Source organism: Mugil cephalus, chromosome 23 (assembly GCF_022458985.1).
Source record: "Mugil cephalus isolate CIBA_MC_2020 chromosome 23, CIBA_Mcephalus_1.1, whole genome shotgun sequence".
Lineage (NCBI taxonomy): Eukaryota > Metazoa > Chordata > Actinopteri > Mugiliformes > Mugilidae > Mugil > Mugil cephalus.
This window is the reverse complement of record NC_061792.1, coordinates 9,404,122-9,426,104: the sequence shown is the minus strand read 5'-3', so window position 1 is coordinate 9,426,104 and position 21,983 is coordinate 9,404,122. Positions and strand designations below refer to the sequence as shown.

The window sequence follows — 21,983 nt, the reverse complement described above, 5'->3', positions numbered from 1 at the left end:
AGACAAATGGCTCAGTGAAGACCGAGCTGTACAGCGAACCTCGGTTCTTTCCTCATCCCAACGGTCTTACACAAGAGCCGGCGTTACTGCAGCCAATGCACTTAACCAGCCATTAATCTGACTTGGACAGGTCTGCTGTTGAAAAGAGATCCTTCATCTGACAACTCTGGACGACCGGAATAAAGGTTAAACAAACGCATTCAAAATATTTAATTGAAGCCTTAAAACTACTACTACTGCATGTCAGGCCTGATGACGTTAATAAATCACATGTCGAGACATTAGTCTAACTACACTAAGTAAATCACTGTCTTCCTTTAGAACAAGCCTTGGCACATCTGTCTGGATCTTGGCTGCGCAGGGATCCCTCTCTATATTAGAAAACAGGAAAATCTTCTGGTCTCCTTGGGAACCATAAGGGAAGCAACAGAAGCGTCTCATAGCCTATTTTTACACATGACTCATTCATATTACACATCAGAAGTGAAACCCCGGCCAATGAAACCACCTCAAAAGGGATTTGGGACACCTGCCGCATACAGGGGTCTTTTTCTTTTCTGTTTTGTTTTTTTTGTTTGTATGAAAAATGTTGGATCACTTCATAAAAATTATTATGCTTTGGGTGTTTCTGGCAGTCAAAAAGACATTTATGCTATGGACAAGTTGCAACATCCCATCCCAGAGGAAATAACAGAGGGATTTATGGGTAACGGGGTCCTAATTCTGACAAATAATGCTGTGATCTCATTTGTTTGTCACTATACCCACATGTTACAGGTAATTTGACAATGATATATTAGTGTTATTTAATTACTCGTCACAGCAGCGTTAAAGTCTGACCTCTTGAACGTGCAGTGTTTTCAGCAGACGGTAACAAATTATGTCTTGTTCGTCATAAATCCAGAATAGATAATGTTGCTTCAGCGTCTGGGCCAGGTAGGATTCTCTGTCTGCGGGACGGCAGAGTATGAGCTCTTATGTCAGGGCTTCATTAAGTCCTGGCTCACGCTGATTGTTACCAGCTGTACTCCCAAGAAGTGTGTGTGCGCGCATGTTGGTTCATTGCCTCATAGAGCCAGTGGTCGGTGAGTTATACCCCGAAATGATCTAATCAAGTTCCCGGGGAGGAGAAAGACAAGATACTCTTTATTCAGTGTACTAGAAATACAATGCCAAATAGTATTCGTGATGTTTTTTTATTCTCTTCAGAAGGGGGATGACATGATATAGAGTGCAATATCAATGTAGGAGAAGCAGTACAGTAAAAACACAAACTTTCTCAGGGTATTTTCAGATTTAGTCCCTTACTTTCTAAGGAAACTCATAAATGTAGTGATCATTTGAAGACTAAGCCTAAATAAATATTTGATAAAAAGCCAAAATACTAAAGCTACAGTGTCCGAAACTATGCGGACTATATGCTTAAAGTATTAAATGCAAAATGTGTTATATATGTATATGTGTGTGTATATATATATCAGCCTGACAGTTGGATGAGTGTAAGAGGTATTTAGAAGCATGTTGATTCCTAGACGATGCTGGAAAAGGCACATACTCTCTGGTCTGGGAACTGAGGGAGGAGAGTGGTTTAGTGGTTTGACCGAAGGGCCGCAGGTTCAACCCGCTAGCAGTTACTATTAAGGACTCTCACATATAAACCCTCTCTTAGCTGTTTGGATGAGATGGACACATGCAAATTGTACGTTAGAAAGGACATTAACGGCACTTCAAAAGGATTACCCTGATTTGAAGAGCAAAGTCACGTTTAGTATGAAATTTGACTCTGGGGACAGCCAACCAGTTCGGTCCAGAGAGCCACATTTGATCCGTGACTTGTTTTCTGACACCAGAAAGTAAAAAAAAATGTCAAGTAAGAATGCTATGTTTGGAAAGAATACCAAGTTAAGGTTTGTGGGCTTAGATGGTGGAGAAAGAACCATTTTTATTATTGTTTTTTTTCCCCCCCCTTAAGTTTAAACAGCATTTAAGTAGTACATGCAGTTTGAGAAACGAAAGCAGCTCCCGAATAGACCCCTGGGGCACTCCAAAGTTTGCTAAATTTGTAACTTTTTTTGTTCTTGTTTTTTTGAAACATTTCAGCCTATTAATCACAATACTGATGTTCAACTGACTTCAGAGCTGGACGTAGTGTCAGGAGAATGAAGCTATCCCTTGCACTTTTGTTTTTTTTGATATTCATTTTTAATATTTAAAAATACTGTATTATCTTCAGAAGTTCAAATTCCTCAGGGGAACAGGAGCAAACGTGTCTGTTTGAAATAAAAGTTTCTCCTCGTGAGGTGACGGGCAGTTGCAAAACTCAGTTATACATGTTGATTTAATAAAATCACACCTAGTCCTCAGTGGGACTCCCGCTCTCTCACGGTGGATTGATCCTCACCCTGTCTTGACTTCTAAAGCCAATAAACAACTATCACATGTTGATCAAGGAGAAGTGAAACTGTTACTTTTGGCTCCCTGTTCTCTGCTTTGATGTGTAGTCACTGGAGGACCTTGGCTGATAGACTAAATATACACAGACATCTGCACCTCACTTCATTCCCGTTAGGTCCTTTGCAAACATGTTATTTTTTTTTCATTTCACCCGGCAACTGCCGAGAGAGTCGTGGTAGTCTAATGAAAATCGTCTGTCGGCTTTAGTGATTGATTGCACGAACAGCCAATTGGAACCCTGCTACTCGCAAAATTGATTTCATGTAAAGCAACAGTGGCACTGCTGCTTCTTCATTTCATTAAATGTACCGGGGCTTCAATCCTTTTTATCCGTGACTTGCGTTGAATGAAAGAGAGCCAGACAGGATACCTATAGATCCGAAACCATGTGTGCGACAGTGCAAATAATTCCTCTTTTCATCAAAAGGAACGAGAACCGAGTTAGACAGAGCAGAAAAACAAAGCATGTGCCAGATGAATTAGTGAAGAATATATCATGGAAAATGACTTCTTTACAAAGCCAGGGTCATGTACCTGTGTAGGATTTAAAAAGCTCCTATGAGTTATCATGCTATCATTCCACACTGTCAGTGCCTTATTATTTGGAGGATCAGTGACGCTTGTATTGTATTTCACTCCTTGCTCCTTTAGGGAACCTTCCACTGCAGCCCTGCTGGGCCCACTCATAACTGGAGGAGTTTTAGGACTTCATAAGTTTTCCCAGAGAAAAGCCACAAGACTGATTTAGCTGTAATCTTATCCTATGTCTTTATAGAAGCCAGATCTGGTGCATCGCAAACTCCACAGTCAGATAGAATATGAACTGGGATATGACGGCCACCTCTTGAGTTACAGGGGTAACAACTGGAGAGATGAGCTTTGTAGGCTGTGTGCGATCAGTGAAAAAGAAAGAAAGAAAAAAAGCTATAGGTCCCGTAAGCACTGAATGATGAAGAGATGATCCTGTTTAAATACCTGAATTTGTGCATTTTTTGTGTTAACTGAAAAGCTATACCCACAAAGTAGCTCACTTAAAAAATCATCCTGCACATTATAGTATCTGAAACAACTCTACATACAGTTTATTCACCTCATGATTAAGTGTAGACTTCAAGAAGAGGCATGTAGTGGGACATCATGTCTGCCCACAAACTTGTAATTGACACTAAAGTCCACATGCTGTACCCGCAATGTCATAATCCCTACACTGCACCCCTACATTATACCCTGTGCCCTATCCCCTACACTGTACCACCTACATTATACCAAACACTGTACCCCTTATACTATACCCTACACAGTATCCCCTGCACTGTATCCCCTATGTTATACCCTATGTCGTATCCCCTATACTGTACCCCGACATTATACCCTATGTCGGATACCCTACACTCTACCCCTAAATTATACCCTATGATGTATGCCCTACACTGTAGCCCCTATGTTATACCCTATGATGTATGCCCTACACTGTAGCCCCTACGTTTTACCCTATAGCATATCCCCTACACTGTACCCCGACATGATACCCTATGTCGTATACCCTACACTGCACCCCTACATTATACCCTATACCGTATCCCCTACACTGTACCACCTACATTATACCAAACACTGTACCCCTTACATTATACCCTACACTGTATCCCCTATGTTTTACCTTATACCATATCCCCTACACTGTACCCCTGCATTATACCCTATGTTGTATGCCCTACACTGTACCCCTACCTTATACAGTATTTTGTACCCCACGCTGTACCCCTACATTATACCCTATGTCGTATACCCTACACTGTACCCCTACCTTATACAGTATTTTGTACCCCACGCTGTACCCCTACATTATACCCTATGTCGTATACCCTACACTGTACCCCTACCTTATACAGTATTTTGTACCCCACGCTGTACCCCTACATTATACCCTATGTCGTATACCCTACACTGTACCACCTACCTTATACACTATGTTGTACCCCACGCTGTACCCCTACATTATACCCTATGCCGGATACCCTACACTGTGCCCATACATTATACCGTATGCCGTTTCGTACTCTGTAGCCTCCCTGGAGTTGGTGTCCCGCCACAACAATCACCACCTCGACCACAATTGGTTCAAAATGCCTTTCCACGTCTCTCAGTGGCCGGACAAGCACACTCTCGTATTTCTCTTCTCAGTAAAATAAACTATTGTTCAACTGTTGGCTTGAACTGCAAAATCCAATTACTATCAATTTAAATATACTTAGAAACTCACAGTGGCACTGAAATCACACTGCCAACTAGTGTTTAGGGGTTGTAATTACAGAGAGCTTTATTAGGTAGCATGTTCTGGGGTTACCAGAAATAAATACCACCTATGTGAATGTTCTCTTTGGGGATATCAACTTTGGTGACTTTGCACCAAGAAACACATCATTTTCTTCTTTTTTTCAGAATGTGGAAAGACTTAGCTTGGCCCTTTACATGAAAATATTTGATTTGTCTCCATGGATAGTGGATTTTTACCATAAAACAGCAAAAAGAAATGTCACTACAAATGATCAAAGGTCACGATGCAACATAAATAAAGCGATCGGGGGTTCATCAGAAATTCAGCGCGCTCCCCGCCGTTTTAAAAGGTGGGATATAGTGTATGTATTACATTTGCTCCTTTCAGGAGAGACTGAGGCATCGTCAGTTGATACATGGGCTAGTATATCTGGTACAAAAAGAACGCAGCGAGGCAGAAAGAGAAACACATGCAGGCAGGCAGGCGGGGAGTGAGGAGGGGAGCAGATGAGAGAGCCGAGTGTCGGAGGGGGTAGCGGTCAGGAATATCACAGTCAAAGTCATATCAATTTATGCTGCTAAATTCTTCAAGGCGTCTGCTGAAAGCTGGAGGGGAGCTCGGCGGCATGCTTGTTTACCGCTGATGAGGGATAATTTCATATTCTCTCAGAGTCACCTGATAGTCACTCGTAGCGCCGTATGAAAAATTGGGGCCACGATCGCAGCGGGACTGTAATGACATATCAGTCTGCTGCAGCAGCAGCAGCAAGGCTACTTGGATACCTTGCGGCTGGATTGGTCAATTTAGATCACGTTCGGAGGATAAATTAATCAGGGAGCTGGGGGAGAGTGTTTCAATTAAGGAAGCCGGGATTGAATTGTGCTCGTCTTTTCAGTTGAGTGAATATTTCATGAACTTGCGCGGATCCGTGCCGTGTAAAACACATTTTTTAATACCGTTAATATGTGTTTTTTACGCGGAGAGGATATTGCGTCACGACAAAAAAAGAAATGATTTCTTCATTCCTCCGAGGAGTGCACTTAATTCTTTCGGTATGGGAACATGCTCCCGAGTGCAATAAATGGTGCATCTCATGCTAACCCGCAGCAGAGATCCCAGCTCATGCTTCTTGCCGTTTTCGTACTAATGCACGAGAAGCCGTGCATCAACTTATCCCAAATGCAGATGTCAGAGCAGGCTTTCTGGTTATCTGATCCGACACATAACATGGCAGATCTATCTGGGCACGAAACGGGAAATCAAAATCAGCCTTTTTGTTAATCTAAATAGTACGCTCAATGATGCATGTTTTGCGTTTGTGGACAAAATAGACGTTGAGTGACGTGGCTTTCGCTTCGCAGAGGACATCTGGAAGGTCAGGATTCGGTTTCCACTCCACCGTACGCATGCCTATATGTGGGATCAGCGAACTAAACAACCAGAATTGATTTTCATTAAAGCACGAACTGTTCCCCTCGCGCTGGGTGACATTGTGATATACTGATATGAATGTCAGCAGACTGTGGTTACTTTTAAAGCTCAAGTGAGAAAAACAATTAAGTTCAGAGATGACTTGGTTTGTGACGTCATGCGGACTTGGCAGGCCTCTGTTTAAAATGTGGCGACTACAGACTGAAGTAGATGAAGAATGGGGCTGAAACGCAGCTTCTATTGACCACAGTGGGGCTGCTGTGACAAAAAAATAGAAAAATGTTGTTAAAGCAGCACGTTTGAACGGCTTCCTGATGAATGGATTTGCCTTCTTCCCAGGCCGCAGTGTAGAGTTTCTTCACCACCAAGTGCATCGTGTTTACATATTCTTCAAAGGCCGTGATCCTTTGAGCTTTTTCTCAATTCTCGCTCCCTTTATTTTAAGGTTTGCACCATACATTTAACTATGAGTTTGTGTTTGAGTCATCTGCCTGCGTGTCTGTCGGTTTTTTAGCTCCAGGCACCGTGTTTGTCTAAATTCAAGTGTTAGTCTTCTGTTTATTGATGTGTAAAGAACATCCATATCATTTCCAAACAGGGTGGAGCGACTCCCGACCAACTTTAGGTTTAGCGCTAATTAGCGTTTAGCTCACATTTACAGCCTCATAGAGGTGCTAATTGGTGCATAATTGGTTACAGATTTCGTTTCTCTGATTGTCTACTTTTTACATCTAATTTTCCCTACATTTCCCATTATGCTTTTTGGGATCCAAGCGGAAAATAAGAACCTCGTTTGAACCCCATTTCTTTTTTTTTGCCAACATTTGCTTGCCTTTTTGGCAGTCACTCTTAATTCGCTGTTAGCAGTTTGATTTGCAACCGTGGATGTACAACTATCACTGGATTACTTCTGTCACTGTAAAATGAATTCATGATTATTTATTCACGTCGAACACATGGAGGTTGTTTTTTTTTTTTTTTTTTCCCAGAGGGTGTCATAAATGTTTGAAGTTGGTCAAACTTAAAAATGTTCCATACATTTTTTTTAGAAAATTAATTCGACAACAGCACGCCCTGAGAGTCCGTTTCCATTTTGACGTGTGTTTGGCTACGTCTCTTTTCGAGAATGAGCGCTGATTACATACTTCGTCCTGCCACCTCCGCTGATCATTCTTGACCAGCAGAGTGTGGACCGGACCACATGTTCCAGAGCCTCAAATCAGTGTCCGCTGATTTGATGAAGATGCAAACAAAGTGTCTGAAGCTGAAGGTCTGAGGGACGCTGGGACTGGGCGAGGCTGTCCCGCGTGTTTGCCTTGGCCCCGCGGAGCAACATGCGCTAAAGGAGATGTCGCTCATCATCGGGAGTAGTGTGTTATACAACTTGATGTGAAGTCGCTAGAGGAGGGGAGAGGGATGAGAGGTAAATAGACGGCGCTGATGAAGAGAGGGAAGTGAGAGCTGGTTAGTGGCTCTAGACGTGAACTCTGGCTGAACCCCCTACCCCGCTTTGGCCGCCTCCGCTGCAACCTCAACAGGACGAGGCATTCAGGGTACAACTGCAAGGGCCTGACATCAAACAGACAGCAAGACATGATATCTTATTTTCCTGAGCCGCGCTGACACAAATTCCGCTCTCCACTTATTATTTTCTCATGCCCGTAGAGAGAGAAGTTTCGCACACGAGAAGACTCGCCCGGCAACTCGGCTCCCAGATGTTCGTGCCGTCCCTTCACTTTTAATTCAAATAATTTTCGGATTGTTTTCATGACGAGGGATAAAGACGTTCCACTTGTCAGAACTCTTAGTTTTTGATTGAAAGAAATCCTTGACCTTCGAGTGCCTTCAAATTAAGCTCAAGGAACACGATTGCATGTGCATGCAATTGTATCTGTCAATCCCAGCTTGAATATAAGACATGTGGACAAGCCTTCACCATGTATAGGATTCTGTGGGTATGTGGGAGAAAGAGCTTGTGTCGCTAGCCCCACATCATTCCTGACAATGTCATTTTCAGTCTAAAGAGATAAAGCTTAGGTCAAAATATACATTACACTTAAATTACTGTAATGGCTTAGAGGTGCAGATTGCTTTTATCACACGGTGTCCGTCAGCCGCGTACATAGCCGGAGGATTTTTTTATTTATTTATTTTTTTTATTTGGGCTCACTTGAAATTCGAAAGCAGGCGCGGAACGGTATCGAATCGTCCTGATCCAGTGCCAATGTGTCACCTCTCAGCAGCTGCGTTCCCCGGGCCTCGCTGACAGGAGCTTCCACAATTAAAGCTGAACAAATAAATGGCTATCACATCACGCAGGGAGGTGAAATTGGCCCTCTTCAAGCATATCAATCAGAGCAGATGTGTGTTTAGATAATGGAATAACCACAGCAGGGCGCTTTTCGTTCAAGTGTTTCAGAGCAGGGACCCATTGTCTTGGTTTTTACAGCTTCACTTTGGAGAATGACTGCTTGGAGTAACTTAAAGGTGCTCTATTGGGAAAAAAAAATTAAAGGTGCTCTATTGGGGAAAAAAATTAAAGGTGCTCTATTGGGGGAAAAAAATTAAAGGTGCTCTATTGGAAGAAAAAATTAAAGGTGCAGTAATAAATATTTTTTAGTTATAATGTTAAGGTGTCGCTTGTGCTAACACCAGAGTTATTACGTGATGTTGCTACGCCCCTCAACTCAGCAACATGTTTTAGCTTCATTCTGCTCATTAATTGACTTGTGACAGGTAATATTTTTTTGTTAACAGCTTGTTGGTTTATCCCCAATTGATCAACCTTTCAGACTTGGTTTAAAGCTGCATTATTGTTAACATTTAAAGCACAAGAGTGGACTAGCTTAGCAATATGCTAAGCGGAGATGCCCTTAGATTTATGTATCTACTTTTGAGGAATTTTATTGAGAGTTTTTGCATAAATATACAGAATGGATTGAATCAACCTTGGATATACTGTTGGCGTATACATTATTTTTTGGATTTACAGTAACATTTCATTTATTTGATGAATTTCTTGCTGGGAACGACAGTTATCTGCATTTTTTTTAAGATTTAAATTACAGAACTTTAACTTTATTTGACATTTTTTTTTATTTTGCGGTAGAATATTTTATTTAAAGCTTCATATTTCCCAAGATCATGCAATTTTTATTTATTTTTGTTTTTAGCCTGGAAGAAAGTTGGTCTGGATTCGATTTGCAGGATTAAGCTCCTGCAAAGCCAAATCTGGCTACGTCAGGCTAGTTCTCAAAATTTTGCATCACATTCATGATCGTTTTCATTCTCAACCCAGTGAATTTCCACAAAGCCAACAGAGTTTCTTACACCCGGACGTCCTGCTTGTACGTGAAGTACTTACATTGTGCGTGCTGATCTCCACCGTGGCCACCACGACCGCTTGCCATCCAGATAAGCCGGTAAGCTGAAACGATTTGGGCCTAAGCGCACGAGCAGCAGCAGCAGCAGCAGCAGCGTCTTCGAGCGTTTTGCTTTACTGCCACAACTGCACATTCCAAATGGAGTCTCGGCTGGGTAAGAATGCGCGTGGAGCCGGCCAAAAAAAAAAAACCCGGCGAATTAGCATAAGTGCCATGTTCGATCCATCAGCGGGCGACTCAAATGGCTGCCGGTCCTCATCCCACTCCACATTTGGCCTTGTTTGCGGAGGAAGTCGTGAACTCGGAGAGAAAGAAAAGGGAGAGGCAGCTTGTTTAAGTTGATATTTGCTCTCAGAGTAATTTGGAGCAGATTTTTTGGAATCAGTGAAAGGGCTTCGCTGTAATTCCCTTTCATGCTCATCTTCTATCTCTGAAGTCACCACGGGGCCTGAACAGCAGCATAAGGATGCCAGATGGATTAGAGGGATTCTCTCCCTCTCTCCATCTCTTTCAATCGCAACATGTTTTGTGTACAGGGATCCAGAAGGCGGATGACAGAAGACCAAATCACACTGGCTCTTTCTCACTGTCACTCTTTTCTTTCCTCACAGTAACTTACTCTGACATGTCTGTTTTTTTTTTGTTTTTTTTTTTTTCCTCCTGGAACTTACTCAACTGATTTCCTCCCTCACATTGTGACACGCTCTGGAAGAGGATGACAGGAATTGCTAGGTTTTTGTCTAGTAGTATTTTTTTCTTCTTCTTCTTCTTCTTCTTGTCCAATTCATGAAAAATAGAAAAGCATCTCGAGCATTTATAGAAGGATCTAGTTTTGTCAGTGGAGCCTGAGTTCGTCATTCGAGCTCCTGTTGCCTGGTTTTCTGCTCAATCAAAAGTGAACTATTAACTCTATAATAGTAAATGGCATCCATACTACAGCTTGGATCAACACTTGTCTAATACAAAGCTCCACAAATACAATGAAGCACAATGGACGCCAGGCTTTGCCATCAACCGTGAAGAGGCCGCTTCCTATGAAAATCATAAAATATGAGTCACCGCTTTATTGTTTTTGCGTCGCTCATTTAAAAACTACTTTCAAGCTCAGAGTAACTGTACTCTTTCAGGAACACTTACTTATTATTATTATCAATGCACTGTCCGGCTTAAGGTCGTACCACACACTCAAACAATTTCTCGATGACAGCTGGAGATAACATGTGAAGTGCTATCTCCAAAAAAAAAAAAAAAAAAAAAAATGAGTGGGTCGGCGTCATCTGCCCGGGGTCTGTTCGCCCGGTTACGAGGATCCTCATAAATATCCCTCGCCAGCTCATCAGCTGCATCCCGCACCGTTTTCCAGCTTGAGCTGTGGGCTGGCGGAGACGAGCCGTGATGGATGCAGTGTGGCACGGTGGCTCGCAGCGCTGATAACACCACAGACCGGCTGTGTTTCTTTTCTTTTTTTAAGGTTTTTTTTTGTAGTTGAGCTAAGGTTTTCCAAAAAAACGTCCAGCTATTGTTCCCCCCCCCTCTCTCTGAACATACAGATTTACGTACGCCAGCTTCTCGTGTGTGTGCGTATCAGATGACTGGAAAAGCGTGTTTTTCTTCACTTGACCAAACATTTGATAAGGTCATATGGAATGAATTTTAAAGGGATCCACGAACCCGGCACATGAAAAACATGCAAATTTTCAAATCACTGTTTGGCAGCTGCAGTACAACTGACTGGAGGGTTGCCAGTTTGAATCTGTGCTTGGGAACGCTGGAGGATATTGAATGACACACACAAATAAAGTCCTTGAGCAAGTCGTGGACCCAAAAGAAGAAGAAGAAGAAGAAGAAGTAGTAAATTCCTGAGTGCTGGGCAGGTATTTCCTCAAGGCTCTGAGACATATTATCTCCTAAGCCGACTTTCCTGCTTCAATTCAGGCTTAAACGTGGACGCTCTTAATGTGACAACCACTACATGCTTGTGCCAAAACGTATTTGCTGGCGAGACGTCTCCCGGGACAGACGTGAAATCCCAGCACTGGTTGCCATCTCTCCTGTCATGCTGCTTGTAAAAGAATTATTCGCTCTTGTCCGTGGCTACAATTGTGACATGGCCGCGGATTCGGGGGCCAATGAAATTACAGCTGTTGTTAGCCGCAGCGGTCACACTCGCACAATGGGAAGATTGAGGGGATCCTGCTGCGTTCATCGGGATTTGCGCGACCAAGGTCAAATGACGGAGCGTTGAAAATGCGGCGGATTAAGTCTGTAAAGAGGGCGCGCTGTCCAAATTGTTCACCTGGGTTGTCAAATATTTGGTCCTACCAAAGTAGCACCTGTAGCTAAATTAGCTACATGGATATATGTGAATATATTACAACGTTCCTGGCGATGAATTGGCGCTGGCTTCGACTTGGATGCGAACCTTTACAAGGATTAAGGTGACGTTTTGGCAAGACATCCAAAGTTTTTCGGGACCGTCCTCGTCCACCACCACCTCGCACCTCCCTGGCAGCTCGGCCCCACCAGGTGGTTTGACTTTACAGCCACTTTTCCACTTGAGGACTTAATGCCGACACACAATCCCAGCTGGAAGTCATTAGGTCCGCGGCTCAACCAGCCCGGCCGAAATCATAACACCAGCTCAGTCAGCTGGTAGTGGAGGCCTATAAAGGACTGGAGGACACTGAGGGAGATTTTCTCCTTTAAAGACATAATCGGAGCACTGTGGGATTTACCAATGTGTTTCGTTTCTGTTTAGTTTGGTGAAGCTCAGCCCGTCTTGTAATATGAGCTTTGATGCAACATGTCTATTCCTGATGCCGATGATCAAATTAAACATTCGTGTTTCATTCTCAAGAAGCTGATGTATTAGCCACGTTGGCACGTCGTTGACACATCCAGCTGACGTCGTGTGCGACCACTTGTTGAATGGTATTCCAATATTTAACTACGGCCACCAACCGCTCAGGGAAGCATTCGCTAGTTGCTAATTTGGTCCTCGGCGTTGGTGATAATTCCTGAGCAACAACTTCTTTGCATATTTGATTTTTATATATATATATATATATATATATATATATATATATATATATATATAAATGTTGACTTGCAGCTTTAAGTTGATGCGTATTCATTAGTGTCCTCCTGACCGGTGTGCAGATGGCCCCGAGGTCGCTCAGGGTGCAGGTCTGTCTCTGCTGCTAGTTTAGCCTCTGGCTGACCTGGCTTTGGCATCTTTTCGGTTCATGCAGCATATGGCCCTTATGGTAGCAGTTTTTTTAAAAAATGTATTTATGCTGAAAAACAAATTTTTGCCATTCGACCTCCAATATTTGGACAATTTGAAGCAAATGAGTAGTTTGTTCGTTGGACTAAATGCACTTATAGAAATATTTAAAATAGTATTTTAGCGAAGTTTTCCATCATGATTTTTTATTTATTTATTTTTTTCTCCTGATGAGAAGTCATTCATTCTCGCCCCGGCCATGGTCTGGTGTGCGTTTTGGGAGCCTGCTCCGAGGGTCTTTAAAGGTCCGTGGGGTCGCTGAAGGCTGAGCCGGGCTGTACAGAGAGACATCTGTCCAGGCCTGGAAGGATTTCACGCTTCTGGCCGTCCAGATGATTTAGGCCCTCCAGGACTACCTGCTGGGAGAGGCTCCCAGTGGGTTAACCTGACACAGATGGATCCCCACCCAGCTTCTGAACACACACATGGAGAAACGCACACGTGTGCACGCACACATACGAAGGGTCGAAGACAGATGCAAAGCGTGCACATTGCGGGAACTAAAAAAAAAAAAAAAAAAAACGCGCTTACATACAGTACAGAGCTGACACGCAGAAATCCACTGACGCGCAATCACACAAGTCGAAATCCACACGCACACACAACACTGTCGGCGCGGGACTTTACAGAGGGAGCACGACACAGATGCACATTTTCCACAGACAGGCAGACTGATGTATGTCATACCACACAGGCATTACTGAGATAACACAAGTGAACAAGGAAAACATTAAAACAACTGTCATGAGCTGCAACAAGTGCTAAAAAAAAAAAAAAATCCTTTTTTAAATTTTAACTGGTCTTGAAACTAAACGGTTGAGGCAATTAAAGGTTAGATTTCTGCGTCGTTTGTCGATTGAATCCAATCAGCATTTCAGCCATTATTGATTTATTTCAATACAGTTTAAATTATTTTCATTTAGTTGGTTTTGATTTGTCCTAATCTGCAAAGAAAAGAAGCAAAGTTTGAGTTAAAAGAAGCTAAACTTAGCATAAAGTTTGTTCGTTCACTTTCCTCCTGTGGAAGCTAAGTGCTTAGCTCAACAAGAGGTTCAACATGTTCAAGTGATCACTTTAAAGTCTGTCTAAATGGTGCTTCTGCTTTCTTTTATGCTCTGGAGATTTACTGTTTTAAGTGCAGCATGGGCCTACTTCCTGACTTTGATTCAAAGTTTCACTCTACGCAGACAATGACTGTGTTTAAATGACCTCTTTTCTTCATCGGTACAGTGTCTTTCCGTGTGCCTAAATAGGTAGAACTGGTGGAGCGTCCATGTTAATGGAACTATACGGAGCATATTTGACGTAAAGTAGGCAAATAAATAATAATTACTTTGATATATAACGTCATTCACGTCTTTTTTATTATGACAGTGCATGTGTTATTATGATCTGGGTACAAGAATATTATGTACCGCAGATTTTCCATGACGGGTCAAACCAAATTCACCCCACTCAAATAAAAATTGACTCCCCTTTTACTAGCTGACCAAATTTGTCCAGTTGGTCCGACTTACTCGTCCCAGTCCTAATTCTGTAAAGCTCACCATAAACTTCCCTCTGTGTAGTGGCAGGGATCAGCAACATCTGGCCAGGACATCAGGAAACGCCTCCCTTTCTCTCTTTAACACACACTGAGGCACGCTGGTACTCAAACGTGCACTCCAGCGAGGCTTACGAACATCTGGCTTCCCAGACTTCCCCCAAGGGGGAATATCGACTCTTTCTTTTTTGTTTTTCACCAACTGCCTCTCGTTTCATTTTTTTTTTTTTTTTTTTTTGGATCTTCTGCGCCCTGTCCGGACGATTATGGACGGACTTGGCGTCGTCTTATTGAACCGTCTTTCCTCCCACGCTAGGGCTAGGGATTTGACGTCATCGTCCAGAGATCTGTAAATATGTCGGAGTCAATTAGTGGATGAGTTAATGAATTTATCTCGTTTTTGCCCTTTATTTTACAGACGAACCTGTAGATTTATTACGTAGTCTGGAGTAGCTCCGTTACGAAACAATGATGCTCCGATAATAGGCCAATCACATCGTTTGTGTCTGTGTGGATATGGATAAAAAAAAATATATTGATGTCTGGATCCTTTATAATGACTCTTTAACTCTTTAATAATTGATTACAAACCGTTAAGAAATACATGTTTTGTATAATTCTTGCTTCAAAATGACGGTTAATGACCATTTTTTTCCATTCTAATGATAACTCTCTAGTTGTATGAATACAAGGTAAAACATTTAATCCCTCTCAGCGTCTGTTTTGGTTCCTTTTGTGCAGCGATAAACAGTCAGAAACAGAGAGCTGCTGTGCTAGTTTCCTCGGGGGGGCACCCAGCTTCGCCGTCATCCCCCTGGGGGGCCTTCTTCTACACACATTAGCGGTTAATTATTATCAGCCCGCAGCCATAATGAGCTCGGCATCGACCTGTGGCTGTATGTGTTGCTGTAATATTACTTAATGGAAAAACAATCAGCCGGTCTCTCCCCATTGAGTTTGCATAGATAACAGCTGATTGATTAGAAATAGAGTGAAAAAGGTGATTGATCGCAGCTTTTTCTTTTTTTTTTTTTCTTTAAAAAAAAATAAAAAAATGAAATCTTTGCAGTGATTTTGAATAAATATTTCAAATGTTTCCAAATAAAGGCCACCCCGCCGGGCTCTTCCTTCAGATCTGTTTCTCGGCTCAGTCAGAAGTCGGTGAAACTCCTAAGACACAATATGGCTTGACTTAACACCATAATGAAAAACTGTGGCTTTACACATCTGTCTTCAGATAAAACTCAATCCAACAAAAGAACAAAATATGACTTTAAATGTAGCCATGCATGCTACTTTTTTTTTTTTTTTGTAATTTTTACCTTTTTTTTTTTAAAGTCTTACTTTTAGACATCCGTGAACTTTCCAGAGCTGCTTGGCTGAGCCACTGTGAACTTTTCTGCCCCTCACATGTCAGCGATCCATTACAGCTCATCAACCCGTCATCACCTACTTTCTAAAATTCAGTTTAACATAATACTTAATATCATCTTTTACAGTATTATTAAAGCTTTAAAGGTGAATGCAATTATCAATACGTAATTTGCTGAAGAAGATGTAAGGTTATAAATTGATTTCACATTTTTTTGGACATTCAAGAATAAATTTGTTTATATTTATATATATGCAGCAGACACAGCAATTTAGGTTACATACATCTGGCTTCCACTATGCAAAGGATGCAATGAGAAGTGTGGGCCCTGGACTGTACCAAGTGCCCACTACAGTAAAGGGGGGGTACTTTGATTTTTTTTTGGTAATTGCTGGTTATTGCAGTTACATTTTTTTCAAGAAAAGATTTGAGATACTTGCAACTTGAGTATTTACTTTACCTAATAAATAATAATAATATGTCAAATAGACATTTTCAAAGATAAATTACCCCGTTCTGATTGTGTGCATTTGTACAGAGCCTTTTATGTTTGACGCAAATCTTCGTTTTTAATTGTCTACATAAGACACCCTGCATAATTATAAGGGAGAGAAGGAAAAAAAAAAACTAAAACAAAGATACGGAGGAAATAAAACATGAAAAGCCACAACCCAAATTAGAGATGTCGATGTCCACATGACCACTGTTGTCACAAGACTCCTGTGTTTGGAGAAACTTAGTGGGTAATTTGCCTTTTATTGCTTCAAATTAAAAAACGTTTTAGATTTGCACGAGATTAAAATCACAGATGAACTCTGCACTTCATAAAGAATCATAGTAATACCCGTCCACAATAAATAGGTGTCCTACTTGTTAGCTTAGAAGCTAAAATATTCTGAAAATCCCCTTTGAAATCTGAAAATAGTGTCCTAGAGAGCAGTAATATAAGGACCCTGCACCTTCCTTTGGGGGGAAAAAATAAATTAATTAAAAAAAAATAACAAAAAAATAAATTTAGCTTATAGCTGTTAGCATTTTTAGCTAAATGTTTTCCCCTAATTTTGAGGTATATATAGATCAGAATTTTCGTAAAACAAACAATTCACGTACAGATTTACTTTTACACAATTTATTTTAACTTTTTAAAAAATTTTTATATGCCATTAAAATTTTTCTGACCCCTCAGATGCATCCTGAGACCCTTTTTTGGTCCTTGACCCCTATGTTGGGAACCAAGCTTCCACAGTCAAACATCCCAAATGACGTTTACTTCTGCCACTTTCTGACTGAACGCGTTACTTTTTCTCACCGGTGCTTTCATTCAAGCGAAGGGCTCCACTAAACTCGCACAGACATGCCTGCCGGTGTCATCTGTGCCAGCTTCGGTGGACTGCTTCTTATTTTGCTGTTTGAAAGAAACATGAAGGAAAAGGAGCGTAAACCAGAATGCTATTCTTACATCCAGCCTGAAGGAGCAGCGTCACACATCTCTGAAGTCTGTATTTGTGAATTCCTGTGGAGACGTGGGAGAAAAACACACACACACACACACACACACGCTTACACAAGCGCACGACCTGTGGATTCGTATCATGGGCCAAACGGGAACAAAAATTTTGAGGAGCTGACATCTAAACTTTTAGCTTTTGGTGCTTCTTAACCGCACACTTGTCACAATGCTGGGGTAACGTTTCTTTTTTGGCAGTGTAGCCGGTTATTAAAAAAGCCCCTGTGTATTGTTGTCATTCTTTACGGGGACCACTGGCTAATGCTAGCGGCAGGCCTGCCTCTTATAAACAATTCCAAGCATAAGCTGTAATAATAACTTTAATTTCTTGTGACATTTAGTGTATTTTTAGAACTTGAAAGAGGATTGTGAGACAAAAAAAGGAGTATTTTTCGTCGCAGTCTAAACCTGAAAAATCACCCTTTCACTTTCAGATTTTCACCCCCCCTCCCCTCCTTCTGTCAACGTGTCACTTTGCGTCTGGTTTCTTGCACATTTAAGCGTTGCAGGAGGTCGTCTACGCACTGACACATATCTGATCCCCGACCAGCTGTTAGAGACGGCTCGTTTTCTGTCGACAAACATCTGCGGTTCATCTCCGCAGTTTGACGGGAAATGCAGGACTCGGGCTCCCTTATGCTTCTTCCCCTTCTCCCTTTCTCTGATGTTTGTTTTTCGCCTCGCGGCCATCTGCTCCCTGTGATTTCTGCAAAAACTGACTTTAATGCGCCGAGGCGAAAAAAAAAAAAAAAAAAAAAGCAGAAAGCAAATTTCGTCGTCGCCGCGCCGGCGTTGCGTAACGCCTCCTGAACGACAGTCACGCAACAGGTCTTCCACATTGCGCGTTTTGAACTTTGACCCGTTGGATTCGTCGCGGCCTGGACGCAGGTGTTCAGCGTCGCACCTGTTAGCGCGACGTGGAGAAGCACTGGGTGGGGGAGGGGGCTAAATAAAAAAGGTCATAAACAGTGATTTGGCTCTTGTTATATCAGCAGTTTGGATTTTTATCACAGAAGTGCAACTCCACGATAAACGTATATACCTTTTGCATTGTTAAAAGTTAAGCCCCCCCCTGCCCCCCCTCAGCCGTGCCCACGTACAAAAAAACACTCAGTTACGGCCCTGCGTTCTGAAGTACAAAAACACACATGCCATTTTTTCATTTATTTTTCCCGTAAATTTCAAATCTTTTCAGGGCTTCACGTAATTTTCTTCACCTATTCAGTTAAAAATTGACAGAAATTATCAAGATTTACTCGTCCAAGCTTCCAATATCTAAAGAAAATCATCTTATTGTGGTTTAAAACCACTAAAAACACCGTATTACTTCCTCAATTGCCTCAAAAATACACCTATATATCACATTCACACCGATATGTGTTGCTCATTTTAAGCTGCCGTTCGTATCCTGCCCCAGATCTTCCGCCTACGCTCGTAACCGCTGCGTCGCATGTATGAAATCCCAACCTGGATGCGTAGATGATGAACGCACACGCACACAAATACAGACAGACAGAGTCGTGCCTTAGATGGTATGTCACAGACCACACATTGTGCCGGCTGTGTGTTAAAACAGTTATTCACGGTCTCGCATTCTGCTGCCCAGATCCAGGGATGAGTCGGCCTTGTAACCTGAACTTCTGGCCCCCGTGTGTGTGTGTGTGTGTGTGTGTGTGTGTGTATGAGTGTGCGCGCATATATGTAAATTTGACTTCCGGAGCTCGACGCCGATCAACGTCGAAGTTAACCCGTCGTCTTCCGAGCGGATTCGATTCGAACACGGGAAGCCCTTTACTGTCTTTCGTCAAGCCGGGGGGCTTCGTAAATAACTTCCTCCTCTGGACTCCCGCCAGTAACCGTTCGCCATAAACCACACAGGCCCGCCGGCGTTTTCTCTGAGCAGCCGACTGCAAAAAATGGACCGCCCGCTCTTGACCCCTCGAGGAGTTGGGAGCCATGTTTGAGCTAATGTTTCTCTTAGGGAAGCGATCGACCTCCCTCTCTGTGGGGGCCTGCGAGCAACACAACAGAGAACCTGTTACATTTGATTAAAATTTGATGCGTTGACGTTGGTGACATGCAACTGAAATTTGACTTGGTTGTGGAAGAGAAATTAAACTATAACAATTTCTTGACACCAGGTGGGTTTAAAGACCCGGATGCTGCCTCTGAATCGAGAGAACTCTGCTGCCTAGCAACCGTTGCCACGTCGAAGCCACAGAGGCTAACAAGAGGCTAGCTAAGGTGATGGAGGAAATGCAAGAGGACAATGTAAGGTAATTTTTTATTGGAGACATAAAATTACAAATAAAACATGACTCTATATTAATACAGAAGTTTAATTAGGAATCGAACCAAATGTAAAAATAGCAAAATTAATATGTTAATAGGGAACAAGCTACTACTATTGTATTCAGGAAGTATTTTACAATAATAATATGTATAATATGTAGAGTTTAGAGAGTAGATTTGTAAATCCTGAAGAATTTCTGGTCACAGGCCGACAAGAATACATATAAATATACACACATAGGTAGCGTGCGGCCAGGCCACAACTTAAACAAGCTCCACAGGTGAAACTGTGATGACCTCGCACACCAGGCTCAACTCAGCCTGAAGGAGGCTCCAGATATAAATCGAATTATGGATGATGTGCTCACAGGAATGTCGAGAAGCATTAAGCCCACACAGCGTTTATTTTCCACTGTTAAAAACCTTTTTTTCGTGGACCTGATCCCATAAAACTGTGACAGTTTTTTTCATTTATTCATGTGTTTTTATTTTTTTTAACTGCACATCAGCCCGAACAAACGCTACGGCTGCAGACTCCTTAACAAAAGCAATCGCCGTAATTTCAGATTTAAAGAAAACCACCTGCGCGCTGTCATCGCAGCTGACGCGAAAAAAAAAAACAACAAAAAAAACGCACGCATCTCGACTAAAGCGCCGCTCCACATTCATCATACCTCTCGAACCCATGCGAAGGGAGAGTTCTGCTTCTCCCCCCATCCTCCTCCTCCTTCCCCATGATAGTGAGAAGCCTTCCCATACACCGGGTGGCCACGGAGGGCCCCACGCACGGATGACATCAGCGCTCGGCCCGGGAGGATCTCTTGTGACAGGCGTATGTAAATTGAATATGACTAATCGCTTCCCCGCATCACCTCTCGCCACCTCTGGGCCGCCGCGATGAAAGACGGAGCGTCCCCCCCCTACACCCCTAAAAAAAAAACAAAAAAAAAAAACTGCTTTTGAAGTAGGAGAAGACCAGACCAGACAGACCAACGCGTGAGTCAGCCATTGTTTTGGTGTTTTTGTTTTGTGAAACAAAACCCGCAAATACTTCGGAGTGACGCTGCTGCTGCCGCCGCCGTGAGCGCGGCGTCTCGGCGCTTTATCGGCCGGCCGGCCGACGCGACGATCCGCTGTCGTGGCCCCCGGAGCTTCTGCGGCGGGACGGGATCAGTGCTTTCATCGGTGACAGTGGTGGTGGTGTTGTCGGTGAAGTGGCTCACAGACACACACTCAGACTCAGACAGGGAGCAGGAGAAGGACCGTGAAACAGAGCGAAGAGGCAGCGGGAAGATGAAGTGCTTCCACATGTGGAAGGCATGAAGAGGAGGCAGAGGTGCGTGTGACCACCCATGCAACCGGGGGAATCCCAGGTGTCCCGGCCTTTGTTCTCGCCGTCTGCGTTTTACGGAACGAGGGCGACAATTACGAAATAAAACTCTTTAAACGTGCAGTGTTAACTGTTTAATTCCCTCCCCCTCCTCCTCCTCCTCCTCCTCAGATTAACGTCCTACATGACTAAGCAGATGAAAAAGCCCTTCGCCAGCGGCCCGAACCGACGCGCTGTCGGCCGCATAGCTGCGGCTGGAGATGCACTGTCATTTCCCTGACGCTCGCTTTTTAATTAGTAGCGGGATAACCGTCCTCGAGCACGCCGTCTCCACGGCAGCACGTTAACGTGTCCGGAAAATTGCATCTTTTTTTGCAGCGGAGCATCTTGGAAAAAAAAAATAAATAAAGGAAAAATGCAAAGGGACCAAACTCCCTTTGAGAAATTTCAGGGTTTTTTTTACAGGGCCTGTTTGATCTCGGAGAAACTTTATCTTATTTCGTTTGCTCCACAGTTTTGGGTTCAGATGCCCCCCCCCGATAGGCCAGGGTAAACAAGTGGCGCTGCGTATATCCTCCATGTAATCTGGATTTAGCTCGGTGAGATCACGGCTGTTGGAGCACAGAGCCCCCTGGACGCTCAGCTGCATTGTGGGAGGCTCCCTCTCAATGCCACCTTTGTCCATATATATATATATATAAATGTGTGTGTGTGTGTGTGTGTGTGTGTGTGTGTGTGTGTGTGTGTGAGAGTCGCAGACAGTGCGGTCCCGCTGACAGGTCACAATAAGTCATGAGTAAACTTCTCCCGTGGTGAGAACCGATCTGGGCAATATGTGTACTTCTGAAGCAAAAAAAAAAAATGGCGGTCAGATAGCTTGAAATCTGGAAAAGGAGGCTGGTTTTACACAAACACACACACACACACATGCTGCAAAGTCAAGTGCAGGAGGACTTGACCTCCGTGCTCACAGTGAGAAAAAGAGATAAACTCCGGCTCCGAAATAAGACTTTTTATATCTGCTGTCGCATTTTACCGTCGGTTGTTCCCCTACGAAGCTACAATTTTAATCCAAACAATCAAAAACTTAGCCGCTTTAGCTCCAAA

At 42.9% G+C, this 21,983-nt stretch overlaps 1 long non-coding RNA gene across 1 annotated transcript in view; it reads left to right on the top strand.

The window, feature by feature from the left end:
* Positions 1-21,983, top strand: part of LOC125000719 — a 98,041-nt gene that overhangs the window by 72,968 nt on the left and 3,090 nt on the right. Inside the window, exon 2 of the long non-coding RNA XR_007111366.1 lies at positions 19,396-19,530. This is a non-coding gene — a long non-coding RNA (uncharacterized LOC125000719). The remainder of the gene's footprint in view (positions 1-19,395; positions 19,531-21,983) is intronic.